Source organism: Microtus pennsylvanicus, chromosome 6 (genome assembly GCF_037038515.1).
Source record: "Microtus pennsylvanicus isolate mMicPen1 chromosome 6, mMicPen1.hap1, whole genome shotgun sequence".
NCBI lineage: Eukaryota > Metazoa > Chordata > Mammalia > Rodentia > Cricetidae > Microtus > Microtus pennsylvanicus.
This window is the reverse complement of record NC_134584.1, coordinates 93,584,404-93,604,564: the sequence shown is the minus strand read 5'-3', so window position 1 is coordinate 93,604,564 and position 20,161 is coordinate 93,584,404. Positions and strand designations below refer to the sequence as shown.

At 45.5% G+C, this 20,161-nt stretch overlaps 1 protein-coding gene across 1 annotated transcript in view; it reads right to left on the bottom strand.

Annotated features, from left to right (window-relative positions):
• Window positions 1-20,161, bottom strand: part of Fto (FTO alpha-ketoglutarate dependent dioxygenase) — a 347,190-nt gene that overhangs the window by 129,240 nt on the left and 197,789 nt on the right. The gene's annotated exons all lie outside the window — the stretch shown is intronic.

The window sequence follows — 20,161 nt, the reverse complement described above, 5'->3', positions numbered from 1 at the left end:
AGGAGGATCTGCTGCGGCCTGCTTGTCAGCTAGTCTGGCTGAATTGCTAACCTGTGAGTTTTGTAGGAGCGGCTGTCTCAAAAAGTAAGGTGGGGAGTGACTGAAGACACCAATCTATGACTTCCGGTTTCACAACACACAGGTGCACATGTGCAAGCACACACTCTCATGAGCACACACACATGAATTCATATGTAACCCTCCCCAGCGCACACACAAAGCTGGCTGTGAGCTCGGTGTAAAGGGACATGCCTGTAATTCCAGCACTCTGGAGGCAGAGGTAGAAAGATCATGATTTCTAGACTACACAGCAAGACCTTGACTCAATACCCAAACAATAGTGACAAAAAACTGATTTTACAGTCGACAAATGAACTAATCTACGTGGGGAAAGTTTGCAGTTGACACAAGTGCCAGGACCATAATTAATAGTAAACGATAACTTTTAATTTTCTTAGATGAAACCATAGTGATAGAACTAGTCAATAATCAAAAATATAAATTCTAAGTCCATAAAGGTCTGCTATCTAAAGAACAGAGAATGAGGCTTTCCAAAGGATATGAACAGAGCTAGCCGCCATCAGCAACCCGCAGAAGGTATGCTGTAAATACCCAAAACAATGTCCTGGGTTTTAGAATTACTGTATTCCAACCTAATGGGCAAAGAAGATGCTTTGATGACTGTTTTTACTCTAATGCCTCATAACACCAGATTGCAGATAATTAGAGATTTTCCCCCTACTCCCAAGAGTGGGAATTAATGGGACAAAGAACTAAATAATCTATCTATTGATCCTTGGAAGCAACATCGGGAAAACACAGGCAACAAGCAGGAAAACTGTAGTCCAATGAAAACAACTCAACACTCCTTTCCAAAGGCACTGCTAGCAGGCTCTCACTGGACACACCGATATGCCAAGAACAATCCTAGCAACAGGCTCACAACCCTAGCCAGCTTCTACACTCTAGCTGCTAGAATCTAGCAAAACTTGGATGGAGTCTTGGACACTGACTGGATCCCACATAGTCCAGTAGTTACCATGTTCTGGAGCCCTGCAATGACTTAGGGACAAATTCAGATCAAAGTTTCAAGTCCCAAAGGTCTGCACTCTGAAAAATAAAAGTAACTGATAATCCCCAAGCCAAGTGGGAGATAACGCCTGTTTCAAAGGCACTTCTAATTCTCAAGTACAACACTGTGAATGCTCCTATCAAAGCATGGTTCATTGACCTTGGCCTTCATGATTATTATTAACAACATTACATCTTTATAATGGGCCATTAACAACAACATTACATCTTTGTCTGACAGAAATGCTAGCCCCCACTGAAGCCAGGGAACAGGAAAACCTGTCCCAGAATATACACTTATTCGGAAAATGGTCATCTAAGTTGACCTGCAGGCACCCAGGCACCACCTTCCTAGGGGGAGGATCTCAAACATCAAGACACAAAGAGGCAAATTTCAAGTGGGCTAGTAGGTTCTAGAGGGGCAATATTGGGGCTTAGGGCTCTGGCATCTGCGATAGTAAGAACATTGGCAGGGACACATTCTCCTTCGCACTGTCTCTGGGGTCTTTCTACCTAGTGCCCTTATTTACCCCACAAAGTCATACATGGTACTCACTTCTTCCATTAATTCTCTCTTCCTCTGGGGACAGGGTCTACCTTCCTTATCCTTCGGTAGCCAACTTTACTGGCTAGATTTGAGAGAATGTTCTCCCTAGAGTCCTCTTTCTTCTCCACAAAACAACATATACATGTCTTCTGCTTTAATGTTTAGCATATCAACAGCAGCAGAGAACGAGAAGGAGAGAGACAAGAGGGATCATCACAGGAATATCCAAAAGCCTATGCTGTTCCTGGTGAGCGATCAGCAACTATCAGGCCCTGCCTTCCTTCCCGAGGTTTTCTCCTTTCAGGTTCTCTTGGTTCCCTTTCATCATCTATCACATGAAAGAGCAGCATTCACCTCTGTAGTCACTGCCAGGAAGGAAACACACGCAGGGTTGACACAGAGTGCATGCCCAACACCTCCATTTGGGTTCCCTATGTAGAAACGGTCCCAATTCACATGAATGGCTTACTTCATGACTTACTTATGGTCAGTAGCATTTAATCTGTTATCTATCACACCATTGGTCTTGCCCCTTTTCCAACAACTGAACTATAACCTTGATTAGATAGACTGTGTTTTCCATTGCACCTAAGGAAACTATCAAACAGAGTACCTCTTTGTTAATGGAAGTTGGATTTGTAGTCAACGCCTGTTAGCAAGTACCAGGACAAGATGGTTCCTCATCCCAGCCGCAGGAACTAAACCACCTGTGCCAGAGGTCCAGCTTACCTCCTCCCCAGTGTCTGGGCTTCAGATGTTGGCGGGTTCCCTCCTTCTCTGTACTCAGTTCCAACGAGGCTTCCTAGAGGATCCTTCGGGGGCTGCCCTTAGAAACTCCCGTGCCTCTCAGATCACCTACCTGCTTCCTTTGCTCCACAGAAGGCACTTACAAGGTCTTCCCTGTCTACCTGGTTACAGTCTTGTCTCCTGTTCCATGACTATAACCTTCACCAAGACAACAAACAGACTAGCTTTTGGCCACCCTTGCATTCCGAGAGCTCAGGACACTGCAGAATGTTCAACCAACACTGTGGAATCAGCGACTGGTACTTGCTTTCTTTTCACCATTCATCTCCATACAACTGGACAGTCAGACTGAAGGAGCTCTTGGGCCAGAGCTAGATTCCAAAGGCATCAACCACCTAAAGAGAGTTTAGCAAGAAATACACAGGACTAATGACACCCTAGTTGGAACAAGAGACCCTTTCTCACCAGTCTGAAAGGTCACAATAGGTTTCTGGTATAAAAAGAGGCCCACCATGTAGGCTCAAGACTAAAGCAAGCCTTTGCAAAGCACCAGTCTTGATACCAGGCCTGGCCTGAATGTACTAACATCTCACTCAGCCACTTCTCTTTGGCTGTCTTTTCTTTTGGACTATGCTTTTCATAGGTCAACAGTATGTCCGTGATATTACAGTTACAGCCTGTTTCGGGACAGCATTATCTTATCTAAAATGACAGAAGAATATTGTTCTGGAGAAACAGCCACAACTCACTGCTCACTCTGAGAAAAGCTTAGGAAAAAGAAATTATGGCTTCCTTTGGATGATCCCTTAGATCAGGTTTCTAACATACCCCCTGGCAAGAAAATGCCTTTGCCTAACATAGAAATCAGAGCTCACTGTCAATGCCACCATCAACTAAGACCTCCTTCTCAAGATGTGGGTCAAGAGAGGTCCCGCTCTTTATGCTGGAAAGTAGATAGCTGAAGAAATGGAGACCCCCCCTCCCCCAGACAAGTCCACAGCCGAGAACACCTTCTCCGTGCCCGGGGTCGGAGTCGGCTTCTAATTGGACACTGCACTTTCTGCAGATTCCCAGTGTTCATCATGAAGTGTGAAGCCACAGGTGAAGGGGGAGGAATGCAGCTGTTTTACAGACGTGCATGGGGGGAGGGAAAGGGCAGCTCCTCAAGGACTTTCCCCTGTTCGGGGCAGTGAGAGAAATTGGCCGTGGCCGACACCGCCACACATTGTCTCGGGAAACTACCCTGAAGAGAAGCAACACTGCACCTATGATTTTAAAAGCTCTGCTCATTTTAGCCAACCAGTGGCATTTTCTGCCACATAATGGAGAAATTCACAGGATGCTGGGCCCCTCATGGCTTCTGTGGCTATAAAAACCCCCTCAGACTGGATTTTTATATTTGGTAAATTAATAGTTTACTGTTCCAAGATTCCTCCGTGTTTATATGATTGCTTTTCTGACATAAAAGTTTGTAGTTGTTATGGAAACATATGGTAACATTTGCTGCTAAATTTTAAATGCATTTTCTACCCCTTATACGCACCTGAAACGAAGCCAAAAACTCTCTTTGCTTTACATTAGAGTGAAATTCAAACTGGTCTGGGTGACTCTAAATGGTTACTGTTTGTCTTGGCTCCTACCTGTATCAGATTTAGACTGAGGAATCTTAGGGAAGAAATTACACGGGATAAAATGGATATTTCTAAATTACAAGGCCTGCAATTCCAGTGGCTCCAAATATCAGCTTTCTGTTTCATCTCAGCATGCCAGAAAGAAAATGGTGGGACCGGACAATGAAAGGGAGGCAACCTCCACTGTCCGGAGCCAAATGCTTCTTGTTTTGATTAAAGGGGAGGAGGAGATTGCAGGTCCAGATCAGTTAAGTCTTGTTAGCAAATTAAATGGCTGTAGATTATAATGGTGCAAGATATGAGTCTTAGCCCCTGGCTGCCAGCAGGAATGAGGGGAAGGATCAATTCTTTGGAGCCATTTTGTTCTGCATCTCATCATTTTTATATTATTGTTGATGTTGACTCCAGGCCCACAGGGACGGGAGCTGAGAAATGCTCATTGGGCAGTTCTGCTGTTGATATTTTAAGTGCCCTAATTCCTCATTTCTCCAAACCTTAATGCCTCACCCAAGTCAGGTTTCCTTGTGCAATGTCATAAATACTACTTAAGAAAATGACATACTTTGGCTCAGAAAAACATCAGATAAGATAGTAATGACAGTGCTTGCCTATTTGAGCATTTTTCCTGGGACTTTAGATCAAGATAAATCAAAAGCCACAGAAGCACTTCTGTGTGTGCAGTAGGTCTTGCTCGGGGACCTGAGAGACCTACATTCCCACCTTCGGGGGGCCTGTGGGCAGGGCCCCCGAATTCTAGCTCACTTCTGAACCTCCTAGGTTAACTGGCCAGCTCTCACTTTGGGGACTACAACCACACTATTAACTGGAGCGTGTCAGCTGTAAGGTCCTACCAGAGTACATGCTACTTGCACTGGTTCGGAGTTAACAGTGGGAAAAGAAGCTACTTGCTTAAGCACAAAGGTAGTATGACTTTCAGCACAGAACCTTGCAAGGCAAGAAATATCTTATTTGTACTCTAATGGTGCATGTTCAGAGGGGACGATGGCAGTGGGTTGGCTTCCTTGCAATTCCCACTCTCCCTCTGCACATTCAAATGAAGAACATCAAGTCCTCAGGCGTCCATTACAGAATGCTCGCATGATGCAAAGGAGATCAAGGCCGCAGGACATAGTCCCAGCAGATTCTGTGAGCAGCTCTGGGCAGAGCCCTTAGAAAAATGGCTGAGGGCTGCAATATCTTTTGCATTATTGCGCATTTCTCCACATTTGTTCTTTAGTGAAGAGAGGCTAATATTTCTCAATCCATCAGGCACAGAAGATGAAGGGATTAAAAAACCGCCAGACAGAACCTGTCGCTAGGGCTCGAGTCAAACTCGGCCATGTAGAACCTGCACCTGTGTTGGGTAAATTCCCCAGCTTTCCTGGGGTTTTGTTCCTTGAGCTGCGGTGTGGTGTGGGGGGAAATAAGGAGCTGTAGAAAGACACAAACGCATGTCTGCCTATAGCAAAGATGTGGGAGTTTGCCGTGGTGTTTATCCCACAGCGTGGCCACCTTTCCTAGAAAGCACCGCACGTTTATGACTGAAACACATGATTCCTAGAGGCAGAATGGTTTGTAAGGCCAGCATGCCAGCAGCTCCTCAGCTTTGACAATGTGCTCCACCATCATCAATTTTAGCTGCATTTGTAAACTATCCACATTATTAATTTTTAGCATTGCTCATTAAATCAACCTTAGAAAAGGTATAGTAATTTTAGCATTTATTCATTTAATTAATTTATTAATTTTTGGTTTTTCAAGACAAGGTTTTTCTGTGTAGCTCAGGCTGTTCTGGAACTCAGAGATCCACCTGCTTCTGCCTCCTGAGTGCTGGGATTAAAGGTGTGTGTAACCACAGCCCCCTGGCTTGATTTTAGTCTTATACTCAAGGAATACTATTTGAGAGTCATGGATCCAATGTGCCAATTGCCCTTTTTAAACTTAAACTAAAATATTCAAGTAGACAAAAGAAAATAGTTTTTCAGATCTATCGCACAGCAGGGTGAGACCATAATTAATAATAATACATAGTTCAAATATTCTAAGAGTAAATTTAAGCTATTTTACCCCCTCCTGGCAAAATAAATTACATAACTTTACAAAACAGAAAGCATCTGTCAGTTTGTCGCAGGTACTTGGGTATCAGCTGACCCTGGGCTCATAATCTCAGATGAGCTGGGAGGCACTTTCGAGCCCACAGTCACCCCCACAATTGTCCCAGAGGCCTTGGGACTACACCACGGTGATGACGGTCACTAAGTTCACTTTACTTAGTACATAGGCAGTTCCCACTCTTGCCTCCACACTGGGGACTGAACACAGTTCCTTCTTCTGTGTCTAAGTTCCTGCTGATTTGAAACTGTGTTGGGGCAGCCTGGAGACGGAGGAGGCCTTTTTGAAAGAAGAAAAAAAGACAGTATCCGGTGGGCCCATTCAATCTCTGCAGACTGTTTTAAATGTATTTTGACCCCCATGCTAACTGAGTCTCATGTGATACATTTGGCATGAGAAAAGATTAATTACTTATGAAAAACAAGCTAACATCTCTACAGCAAATATATTATCACAATATAGAGTGGGACATAAAGGTTTGCGCTTGCATCATTAGCCTGGCTATAATAAATGATAGGCTCTCTGTGATGTATAATACAGTAAGGAAAACACAGCTGCTTGCCTCGTAGGAAAGTGCCTAGGTGCGCTGCACCTGAGTCCGCAAGCCCTTAATAACCCTCAACAACAAAGCTGTATCCCTCTCAACAGCACTGGCTGAAAACCATTATCTATGGATAATTAACTACGTCAGGACACCGAGGTCCTAACATGAGGCCCTCACAGTTCCCCACTATGGGAGAGACAGGAAAGCATTATTATAACGAATTACGGGTATCTCCTACCAAGACTGTTCCGCTTGTGCAGTGTGGATGCAAGCTGGGAGCAAATGCGCCATTCGCATTACTGTTGGTTCCTCTGGACACTATCACCCGAAGGGCAAAGCAGGTCTCTGAGTTTAACAACTGGGAAGACATACTTGAATTTGGCATCCAAATCTTAAAACTGTACGCACAGTTCTGTTTATGTTCCTTCCGATTCTGTGGCTATATTGATGGCAAACATTTGCCCCTGGAAAAGCCAGCACTTAGGTCACCGCACCTAAAGAAGTCCAGAGTGGCCACTTGTAAAATATTCCTCGTGCATTCGTGATTGTCAAGAGTCCAGTATTTTGCTCCCTTCAAGTATCTTGGTCATTTTGAGACTCTCCCCGATAATGCAAGGTGTTTTAATTCCTTGGTAACAAGCCTTTTTGACGCTTCAAGACAAAAGCTCTGCTCCATTTATTAAGACGACTCCCTACTGTGTGGGGGCTGGTTTTTACCTCATAATTAAAATAACACCTGAACAGGACCATCTGTGAGTGTGGGTTACATTTTATATAGAATGTATCTTTTCATTTTTTGCCCTGGCACATACCTCTAGAAACTCATACATACTTTGTGTGACACTTTAAGAAAAAATGCTTAAATGAACCCAAAGAGAGTGGGGGGGGGGGATATGTAGTAAGGAACAATAGTTAGGGTGTGCATGTGCTCTCGGAGGCACTCCCCTGCAGCTAGAAATGCACGACACTGGAATTTGCCCACGGAGGCAAGGAGCCGCCCGTCCCTACATTCAGTTCCTAGGATACCGCCAGTTTATAACAATCCAGGGAGAAGGTTTGCCACTTAATATCCCTCTTCCCTTTTTCGAACACACAAATATTTGAGAAGACATTATTTGTCCGAAAAGCTGCCAAGATATCGGGTGAGGATGGATTTGGACATACAGACTATTTTAAAAGCTAGTCTCATTTAACAAAAATAAAGTCTCTTTTGGGGTGTTTTACTTTATTTTACTTTTTTTCGCACATATTGCAAACCCATAAATGCAAAGATTATAAACATTTGATACAGACATTTCTTCCACAGGAATTTCTGACCATATACTCACTTTGCCATAGAAATGTGTGTTTCTTTAGAAAGGCTGGTTTACTTTAATGAAATGGTTCCTTTGGTACAGTTGGGACTGTGACGTCAACCTGGCTCCATTCTAATAGCCCTTATGAAATATTTACAGTGAAATTTAACCACGCATGCGTAACAGCTAACTTCAGTGGAAGCCAAGGTTTGGGCTTACTCTCTTCACTTTAGTAAAGGAAAGTAATCAGTTTATTTTTCTCTTCTCCAGAAGATCAAACACACATATGTCTAACATTTCCCAAAGCACACCTCTGTGAACCCAGCAGTCTGAAGCAGTGACACTGGAAGATTCTACTGACCACAGCTGTCTTTGTGCAAACTTTCCTGTACCTGGAGAGGGCAGCCCAACCCTCCGCCCAGGAGCTCCAGAGCTTAACAGGAGAAACGGTCAGTCCCTGGCAGCAAGGTCCTAGCCCTTCTTTTCCAGATCCAAACTCTTCGTCAGAGTTGAAACCACCAACATTTTGCAGACACCATTTTTGACGCTGAGTACCATCCACATCTCATTCACATTTGAAAATGCTCATAGCCTTTCTCTGGCAAAGGAAAAATGAAACACTGCCCAAATCAAGGCAAAACAATCAACACACACACACACACACACACACACACACACACACACACACACACACACATGGTTCTCTAGTCCACTGCCAGTGGAGAAAGCCTGTAATTCAAAGCAGCGAGGATGCCCATTCTGTATCAGAAACATACCCATACCAACCGGCTTCAGATGTTTTTAATTAGCATGAATAATAATTACAAATGTTTGAACCGGTTGTCAACATTTCAATAGTTGGTAGACTTCCTTACGCATATACACATGGCCTGATTTTCCCCCTTGAAACTGGGGAAGACTCAGGAATGTGGATCCTGTCTTCCATGTAGGGCTGAGCAGGGCCCATTTCTGGCATAGCAAGAACTCTCCACTCACCCCCACTCAACCCCACCTTCATCCATCTCGGTTATTGCCAGGTCCTACAGACAGGACAGCTGGGTTTGCTAGTGTATTAGCAACGACTGGAAAATGCAAATTCCAACTCCCATGCCTGGTCAGCAAGAGCTCAAATATGTCCTCCATAAAGCCTAGGGCCTCCATGGGCAGCATTTCACCTGTGTAGGGGGAATCTCCTTATTTATAGAACCCTGGTACAGGTCGTAGTGCCACTACTACAGAAACTAGTGGACACATGAATGAAATCAAAGTACCCAGAAACACGCAGGGGAGAAGTGGCGGCAGCAGCCTGGGGAGCGGCTGTTACTTTACACTGATGAGAGCTCTCACCTGCCACCCACAACAGTGTCTGTACACCCCACTCACACCCACACTTGGGTTTCTGCACACAGGCAGACCGTCCTACCAGATCCTACCTGACTTTTCTGCCACAGCCCGTTTCCAGTGTTGCTAGAAGATGCTGTGTTTAACACGGCTCCCACCTCTCGGAGGCCCCCTCAAAGCTCTGAGAGCTGGCACAACATGCAGAATGGCAAATGGAGAGCCATCAGCAGAAAGATCATTTACAGCGACTGTACAAACAAGCTAAATGAAAGACTTGTGTTCAGTCATTAAAAATAATAATGCTAAAGCCCCGAGGGCTGAAACGTAAAGCTTCAACTTCGCGTGAGGAAGCCGAAAAGGAGTGTGTTTATTATCCCAATAAGATAACATGCTAATTTACTTAGTAGGCAATTTTAGAGTATGTTCACAGTGAAATCTCACTTTATCAGATTATATGAAAAATAACAACCACAAATAAAATGCTCACTCAAGCCTAGAGCTTCTGTAAGATAGAAATCACCCATGTGGGAGGCCAGCAGGCGGCTGCTGGAGGGGCTGGCCCTGGGAGCTCCCTCCTCCATGCTTGCCAGGCTCCTGGCCCGAGCCCAGGTTAGGATAAAGTTATCTCCCCCACACTTCGCAGACGATGCCTAACATCACGACAACAGAGAGAAGGCAAGGTCTCCGGTCCTGCCTACCCGAAAGTTTCTGTAAAGTAATGCGTACAGACAGCTTGGGGACTGTCCACCTGCACTGCCTGCCTCTGCCTGCCTCCAGAGTCAAACCACCAGGGATGGGCAGAAGGCATTTGCCTGACAGGGCCAGGACAGCCTTTTCTCCTCCATGACAGCCTGGGCCTACCCTCTTAAACTTGACCCACTGTAATTCCTTCACAATGCAGCCGCGAGGCAGCTGACAGTAGCAGCTGCAGTTCCTAAGCGAGATGGATGGAATTTTCATAACTGGTTCCCCAAGTTACATTTTACCTTCAAGATAATTTATGAGCTGCTCCGGAGCCTTGAAGAGACAATATGCTTGCCATAAAATTAACTCTAACAGTCTTGTAGGTTATAATTAACACTGGGAGGGTAACACCAACTGGACGAAACACACGGCATAATTGATGGTGAAACTGGGAATGGAGGAAGCGGGCAGCGTGATGGCTGTGCACACACTCGCGCACACGCCAGGCGTCGCTGGTTTTGAGGCCCCACCACTGCCACCTTGCAGGCCTCAGATTCAGGGACAGAAGGAGCCAGAGCAGGGAGCTTGCTGGCAGAACCATGGGGCATGTGGGTGGGTCCACAGACCAGAAGGGCATCAAACTAGAAGCTACTGGGGAGCTGGGCAGTGTACTTAGAATTTGGGCCCAGCCTCACAGGGGGGACTTCCATGAAAATATGGCCGCATTTTAAAAGAAAACAGAAGTATCTTTGCCAGTGAAAAAAAAGGTTACATAAAAAGTAGAGAATCAGAATTTCTAGAAAGGTCCTTCAGGGACTCAAGGCATACACCTGGAATACCACAGAAGGGAAACTTCTCATCGGCTCGGGCACATCTCAGGAACCGACAAAGGTGATCAACTAAACATGAAGGTTTATTAAATTACAAAGACAGAGGCGGCTAATCAGAAGTCATGCCAATCACTGCATTTTTTCTGACTTGGCAAGCTATTCCTGTCTGTGCCTGTGTCCAGGACTGCCTGGTCACCACCTGAGGAAGCATGGCCACACCTGACACCCTGGGACCATCCGACAATTTTAGCGAGCAGTTTTAAGGTGGCCGGCCTCAGTTCTATTTTCTGACTTGGTGTGTTTTTGTCCCAGGACAAGTTAGTGGAACATCCTGATAAATGATGCAATAGTGTCCCCTACAGGCCGACAGGGCTGGTCTCCTCCCCTCCCCCAGTGCCTTCTCGATCCAAAGCCAGTTAAACTTCTATCTATACCCTGGAATATTCATTACAGAGTAAATCTGTAAAATACACCGGGGACACCCCTGAGATAGAATAAAATTACTATGCTTCACATGTAGTGAATTGTTTCCCAGATATAAACATACTGTACAGCTGATAACTAACCCGTGATGAGCAGATAAATCACTACCCTTTCACCTTAGGGCACCTGCTCGAGTCGGCCTTGATTAACACAGCCCCAAAATTACTTGACCTGGAGGATGTACAGATTCTTGGAGGCTAACCTTTGATGTTCTCAGCTTCCTCCCCGCTCCCCTCCCTTCTAAAAAGATTGTAATCAATAGAAAAGAAACAACACAGCTCTAAAAGGGAGAAACTTTCCTTTAAAAGAATACTGGCAGCAAGATCCATACAGCATAGGCTGCAAATCACTGCCTCGTGGAGAGATGTTTTCACGGCTGGAAGGAGAGGTGTGCTCGGGTAGCAGAGGAAACGTGTATTTACAGATACACAATTGCTTATCTTCACACCGAAAAGATTCTGAAGGGCTGGAGGCCCTGTACTGAGAAACTATAGTCAACGAACTAAGCCACTCATGGCTGACAAAGCTTTGTCACTGTGCTCCTGGCTGCTATGCTGGGCATACTGGCTTAAGTTTCATCTCCACTACTGAGTAGCTGTTGCCTTCGGCAAGAGGCTCTGTATTCTCATCATAGAGAACATTGGAAGTTCTGATCGGCACTTAGGGCGTTCTCAACTAGTGCTAGCGTCTGCTATTGCTAGCACTGTTCCCAGCTCAGATTTCAAGGGGAAAAAAATAGAGAAAGCTTTGTCTAAGTTTGCTGCTCTCTAGGATCTTTTGTCAGAGCTGCAAGACTCCATGTGTCATGTGGATCAAGACACTGTTCTGGGTGAAGCTGAAAAGATCCAAAGTGTCTGTGAACTGCCTGATGCCTATGGCCAGATGCTAAGAGGATCAACCTGGATCCCTGTCAATTCTAGGTGACGGTGTTTGTCACAAGCCCAAACCAGGGCTAGTCCAGTTGAGACTTCCTCTATACCCGCTTCAGCAGCATCAGGCCTCCATTATGAGGGTGGGATTCTGCATCAGGACACTGGCAAAGGAGAGGGCAGTTTGAAAGACAGGTGGAGTTCATTTTTCACTTTGCTCTTTTGACTTATCTTAGTCACTGTTCTATTGCTGGGAGAAGACACCATGACCAAGGCAACTTATTAGAGAGAGCAATTAACTGGGGGCTTGCTTCAAGTTTCAGAAGGTTAGTCCATGACCAACATGGCTGGAAGATTTAAGCAACAGGCAGGTAGGCATGGTGCTGGAGCAATAGCTTAGAGCTGACATTTGGTCAGAAGGAGGCAGAGAGAAAGACTGGGCCGGGCATGGGCTTTTGAAACCTTCGAGTCTACCACCAGTGACACACCTTCTCCAACAAGGCCACACCTCCTAACCCTTCCTAAACAACCTACCAAGTCAAGATGAGACATTCAAACACATGAAGCTATGGGGGCCATTCTCCTTCAAACTACAAGATGACAGCGTGATGAGGGTTTACAGAATGCTTGTCCTAGGTGCTTTACAAACACTTAAGGCAACCCTGCGCAACTGGTCCACCATTATCCGTCTAGCAATTACGAAAGGGAAAACTGAGGTTCAGAGGGACTTAAGCAACTTGTTTAGTTACAGTCTTCAATTATTCCCTAGAGTTATGGAGGTGCAGCCAAGATTCAAACCCAGACACTATGACTCATAATCTACGCAGACAACCACTATGATTTATTAATACAATCTTTTCTAGAAAAATAAAACTACTTTGTTCCACATTTAGAATTGAGAATGAGGAATCTCTTGAGAGAAGATGGCAAAGATTCTATCCAAGGATTCACATCATACGTGGTTTTCTTTTCCTCCTGTCTTATTCTCAGGGACAGGCAGTTCTCCTACCCACCAGCGGCCAACTCATTCCAGATGAGAAAGGGTAATCCTCACAGAGACAGACTTCCTGTGACTCATTTGAGAACACCTAAGCAAGCTTGTATCTTCCTTTCCTGGGACTTGAGTTCCCATTAAAATCATGACCCATTTCTTTCTATTTATTGTTCTATATTACATAAGCCATTTTTCCTAATCAACTGTTACTCATCAGTATTGCCCCAGGGCCAAGGATAGTACCTAGTACTAGCTAGCAACTCAACAGATATTTGTAGACCCAACATGTGACTGGCATCAACAACAGTGATAATAACAACCATTGATAAAGGAGAGAGCATTGTCAGCCATAATCCCAAATGCCTATGGCACAGGTGTGGCTTTTCAAGTTCCCTCTTAAGGGGATTTCCCAATACAACACTTGGAATGAACGTAAGCCTTTCTTAAAGTGAAGGCTTTAAAAGTGGCAAATGTCTGGGAAAGTAACTTGGAGCCAGGGAGCAGGCAATCAAAGAGGCCATTAATGTGGAATCCCTAGGCTGGGGCTCCTGGAGATATCAGTGTTCTGTGGGGACCTGACAGACTTGACCCTTTACAACTACAAAGGCAAGAGTTATCACAAGTGACCATTTATGAGGAAGATCAGACAGGACAACTTGCTATCTTTAACCCGAATGGGATAGCTCTGGGTCAATTCTGTTGAGTGCCCTTCACACAGCCCTATACATTTTACAGACACGCTATGCAGGCTTCCCCTGGGGAAATGGTGCCTGCCACCCCCTACCACACACCCCCACCCCCACCCTAGAAGAGAAACCCCACAAGAGAGGACTAGTCTTCAGTCCTGTTCATTGCTGTGCTTCCAGTGCCTAGAGCAGGGCTTAGGAAACACCAGGCCCCCAGGAAACACTTGCTGGATAAATCAATGTGTGAATCAGTATTTCCTCACAAAAGCTAAGAAGCAGTGCCCCAAAGAACAGCTAACAACGAGTCACAATCAGTAACTGGGCAGAGTTCCAGCTCACCAGCCCACATGTGGACTTTACAAATAAAATGTGTAGAAGTCAACCGGCTTCTGTCCCCCATAAAACCGCTCAAGTAATGACAGCGACAATGGCAATAACAGTAACAGCACTGCCCACCTTAAGATAAGCTGCTGTATCTCGGACAAAAAGTAACCCAGCTCTTCATTCACCCGGTCCTTGCTCTACATTCATATAAGGTTTCAATCCCTACACATTTATAGAGGGTTTTACGGAGTTATCAGGTTTTATAGAGTGATCTGGTTCAGAGACACAAAGGACAATCTGTAGCTAAGGGTGGCAGTAGGCAGAGACTGCAGTTACTAAAGAAGAAGGGCAGATGCATTAAAGAAGAAGAAGGAGAAGAAAAAAAAATCAATGGTGATTGGTAGGCCAGTGTGCCCCCCATCCCCCGTGTCTCCTCATGCCACCCAGACAGTACCCACAGATTCATCTATGGCAAAGGACAGTGACGTACACACACATACTAAACTCCTAGTGCCCAACTAACTAACTGCTCAAAGAATCAGCCACTCTGGAGCATGAAGGACAGTATCAGACATTGTCAGAGGATATAGTCACAGTTTACCTCAGCAGGTAACTGTCTCGGCCTCCCAGGGCACCCTGGGGCTAGTGACTACACACATTGTTACCATAACTGGACAATGAGTTGTGGCTCAGACGGGAAGTCACCAAGGCTCAGGACACCAGCAGGTGACTAGGACAAGGCAGCTGCCCAGAACAGCTGGAACACCTGCAGCATGTATCAGTCTCTTCCATTGTAGGAGCCACGTCAATCTCAGCCTGGCCCTCCTGGACTGAACCCAAACCTCCCAATGCACCATCTTCTCACCCAGGTCGACTTCTCTTTGACCCAGGGCAGGGAATTAGGAATGGCTGGCTCAAGAACAAGACCATGGTTTTTTACTTGGTGCTAGCAAAGTACCTTGGTGTTTTCTCCTCCAACTAGACTGTGTCCAAAGCTTTATGTTCAAGATCCCGCCTCCTTCCGGCTGTGAGTGTTCCACCCTTGGTAAGGTCAGAGAAGTAACTACTATTCATTTCTAATATTAGGATTCTCTCCTCCTCTCTAGGTTCAAGGTTCCAGTTCAGCGAGGTTAAGGAAACACCAAAAGAAACACAAAGTACCTAGAAACATAGGCATGGGCTGGAGAAGTAAGTACTTCCTTCAGTCAGTTGGTGTGCCAGGTGCCTTGGCAGATGCCAGGCACAGATCATGAACAGTGTCGAGTCCCCTCACTGGGATGGAGCATGATGACAATGGAAGAGACTATTAACTGCTACAACAATCCCAGCTGCTCTAGGGGAGCAAGCCAACAAATACTGTTTAACCTATGGTAGAGAAACAGGTATAAACGCCGAATCAAGTCAACAGAGGAGAGATAGCGCTCAGTAGCTGTGTGTGTGTGTGTGTGTGTGTGTGTGTGTGTGTGTGTGCGTACGCACATGTGTGTGCATGAGCATGTTATGGGAGGCTGAATCCAGGGCCTTGCACATATTAAAAATACCTACTACTGAACTACATTCCCAGACCCATGCTATGCCTTTTTGTAACCTACCAGAATATGCACATGAATATTCAGAGGTGTATTATTTATAATAGTTCCAAATGTAAATGACCAGATGCCCAACAGCTGATAACTAGGCAAATAAAATATGGCATATTCAAATAATGAAGTATTATTCAACACCAAAGAGAATGAACGTTATGACAGGGATGAAGCCTGAAATTCTGCTAAACGGAAGGGGCCAAACTTGTGTCTATTGATAAAACTGTTCATAACAGGCAAATCTTTAGACACAGAAAGTAAACTGGTGGTTGCCAGCGGTTGTGGGGAAAGGAGAAATCTACAGTGGCTATTACCAGATAGCAGGGCTTTGTTTTGGGTAGCGAGTTCAGGGCGACTAGACGGTGTGATGACTGCAGTCTCGAGCAGACACTTCAAAAGTCATTCACCGTGTACTTCATGCTGACTTGTAGAGCACACGGCATCTGGTTCTCTTTGGATTACATCTCAGGGCTTAAAACCCTAGTGGCCTTGCTTTGCTCTTATTGTTGTGCTTGTTCCTCATACAGCAACAATAAGGCAGGGCCTGCCAAGGAGCAGGGCTGCTCACTCTCAAGTGTGCCCTCCTGCGGGGTCAGTCAGATCCTTCCCTGCTGCCCCTCCCTCCCTAATACACAGTCACGTCAAAGCCAGAAATATGCTAGCTTTGGGTAATGTTCAGAAGCTTTTTGTTTCTATTTTCAATATAATTACCGTCTAGGCAAGGCTTCTATTATGCAGACAATATAGCTCAAAGTCAGAGCCCTCAATGCCATAGAATGGCAGTCTTTTAAGACCACTACGATGACATAGTTTGCTGGGCAGGCTACACAGCAGCTCCACACTCCTTCTGACAGACTTCCACCACCTCTCAAGACACCCGGGATATCTCACCCCCACATGAAGCCAGGAACTGGCTGCAGAGCGCACCACTGTAGGAGCAGCATTGTGTGCAGTATTTTGTACACAGTTAAACATACAAAATATACAAACAGATGCTCACTGAATAAAATCATTCTAGTCTCAGAAAGCAGGTAGTCATGATGCGCCCATTGATCTTTGCAGAAACGAACAGAGCTGTGTGGGCTCCAGCATCACCCCTGATGCAGGCACCGCATATTTGTGGAATGAATACTGGGGGAGTGAGCTTTACTCACAGGGAAAACAGTGCATCTTTCCCAGAAAAACTGCAAAGTCTTAGCTGGAATCTAGGGCCAAGGAGCCACGTACAGACCATGGCTGCAACATGCGTAAGGGCCGTATGCTGAAACGGACACCTTCTTTTGTTTTGTTTTGTAAAGCATTTTTGTTAACTCCATCACTGAAACTGAGCAAGCAAACGCGCAGAAAGAAAATGTTTGCTCGTCATTCTGATGTGTTCAAGGCAAAGGGGGCCTCTCTGACTCCCGAAGCCGAACACGAGTAACTATGCCATCAATGCCCCAGCACTCTCGGGACCCTAGGTGATGCGTTGAGGACACAACATAGAATAAACAAAGGCTCTGGCTTTTAGGTTTTATCTAGGAAAACAAATCAGGCATGGACACTGAACTGTACCTTTTCTGTGGTGGACTTTTCAAATGATAATTCCTTCCACTGTCACCATTAAATCTTAATCCACTCCAGCTCCTTGCATGGGTCATTGAGTCTATATGTACTGCTGTTATTTTCAAATGTTTCCCCTTGGTAGGGAAAGAGGGGGAGAAAAGATGCTGAGAGCCAGATGGGCCTCTTCACAGTTCATTTATCAAACCTAATACGCTGGGCTCCACCCTCCTCTCTCTCACTATTGCAGTTAAACTTCCATATAATTTGGTAATCATTTTCATTATCAGACAGTGACCCAAAGCAGCCGATCCTGGGATACTCAGTCCTTGCAGCTGCTCTTTTTCTGCCTGCTCCTACAGTAGACCCTAAGAGCTTCAGATTTTATTAGCTGCAGACTGACCTCTGGGCTGCGGAGGTCAAGAAGGGGTCAGATCAGAGGGCTTGCCCAGTTCTTTAAAAGCTATAACAAGCTGTCCATCAGGCGGAGTGGACTGTATAAACAAAGGCAAATCTTCAGAAACTCGGTACCACTTCTGTTAACACTTAGCTGGCATTCACACGGGGCTCCTGATGTTGGATCATTCAACTCTGGGGAGGTGAATCGACAGCCCTAATAAGCCTGTTTGGAGAGGGCTGTTTATAAGATTATCGAGTTTGGGGAAGGGAAGCCAACAGCGCTCAGATGTGCCTCTAGAATCACGGGCTTGTGTGACACTGTGACAAACTCAGTTACCCCAAGTACTGCAGAATTGACACTTTCCTCAAGGAGCTAAATCACAGGGAACATATGCTTTTGGTTTCAGACATGTGGAGTCCCAGACAATGGCTCCACTCCTGGCCTGAGAGAAGGACACATATTACAAGCGTCACTGAAAATGTTCTCTGGAGACCATGATGGCAGATGAACCTGCTCGAGGAAGGGCTTATGACGGCACCCTGGCACGGAAGCCGTGCCCGCGGGAGTCAGGCCGACCAAAGGTTCTTGAGGCTGCACAGCTCAATGAGTATTAAAAGTTAAGTAGAATCATCTGGATGCAACTTTCTGAAGAAAGAAAATTCTAGTATCTAGTCTAACTGGTCCCTAGGTAGCTCAGACAAAGGTGAAATATGTAACCTACCGTTTGGTCTCTGGTGAGTGCTAACTATTTTCTGTTAAAGCACAGTGGTTTTACTTTGTTTTTGTTGTTGTTTTCTTCATGTACTTCCAAAGCACACAATAAGCCCATCTTTAAAGCCCAGGCAGCAAGGAAGAAAGGCACTTCCAGGGATGCTTTATAACTTTTACCACCACCCGCTGGACAACCACGCAAGGCCTGGCCTGTGCCAGACGCCGGGCAATGCTTTGATGAGGAAAGAGAGGGATATGGTGACCGTCTGTTTATCCGGCTCATATGGATGAGGCTTTGAGATAGGGCACCGGGATGGGAAACATCAAATGGGGGCACAGAAGGGTGGGGGAGGAATACGGTTATTTAATACTCCAAGGACACTTTGCCTTGGGAGCTCTCAGGACATCGGCCTCTTGAAATTTTCTTTCAGGTGTTTGGTTTTAAGAGGGTCTGCACAGTGTCAGCTGCTAAGCCCCTTCTTCTCTCCGCCTCTGCCACAAAGGAATTGCGAATTTTTGCTTCAGATGCTAGACTACATCAACTTCAACACTGGCTCCAGCCCCTGATTAAACTGTTAGCAGTAAAGGGCCAGAAAGCCAGACTCTTTTTAAACAGGCCATGGCAGCTATGTTGTCCAGTGAGTTGATGTCATAGGAAGTCACTGGTGGCAAACTATATGTACCCAACAAAAGACAGCCACCCCCAGTGAGCGTGCACTCTGGGCTGTGCAGGCTTTGGAGAGAGGTGTGTGGGAGACAGAATATAAAGGGACACATGCTTCTCTCCTTTCTGAGTTAACAAGCAGCACTAGGGAAGAAGAAAGAACGTGGCAAAAACAAAGCAAGAAACCTTTCTGGAGCCCCAGTGCTGCTAGTCCATTGTTTAATAAGATAGAATACAAATATAATAATGGTAACACAAAAAAGTCACAATTTAACTATGGAAAGTTAAACGGCAAATAATTCCTTTGCCACTGACATTGAAAACTCACTAATTATGACTACCCTGTGAAGAAGGGGCACCACTGAAAACTGTGAGACTCCCCTTAAGACAAGCCTGGATTGGACAGACCACGCAGCCCCTGAGGAAGCAGCTTTCTGATACTCAAGGAAAAGCAACAGCTCAGGCTGCCTTCCTTGGGAAATGCTGCTCGAGATTTCATCCTTTTCAAACACATTCATTTGCAGGATTACAGTTAGTAGTAAAGCTATCAATTGCTGAAAATTCTGATGTATGAAGTTTTAGAGATTATCATGGCTAATATAAACCGTTCCTTGACTCCCAGGCACATAGAATTTCCAGGCATCAAATAGAACCGTGAACGAAACACAGCATCATCCTCTGGTCCCTCTCCCACTTGTGTGCAGAAGCCTCGGTGTTTTTACCGCTATGAACATAGAAGAGAATCCCAACACTTGGAGGAGCCAGCTCCGACCTCCCAGACATCATCTGTTTCCAGCAAACTAACAGTAGACTCTGCAAACACATTGCCAGAATGCATGACTTGCACAAACCTTCCACCAGTGACAGCGCTACGCACAAAGAAACCAGGCTGAAGCAGAAGGAATCTCCACTCAGCCAATTTTGAAAATGAGACCAATAAATGCACTGCTTCCAGTATGTCACTTGCAGTGACGGAGTAAGGCTTGGTGGACCTCCCAGGCATCTGCCTAACTGAATAGCAAAGCCAGTCTTCAGACTGCTGACCAGAAAGGGCACTTGGGCATCAGGCACTTAAGCTACATTATGCTCAAGGTGCAAACCTG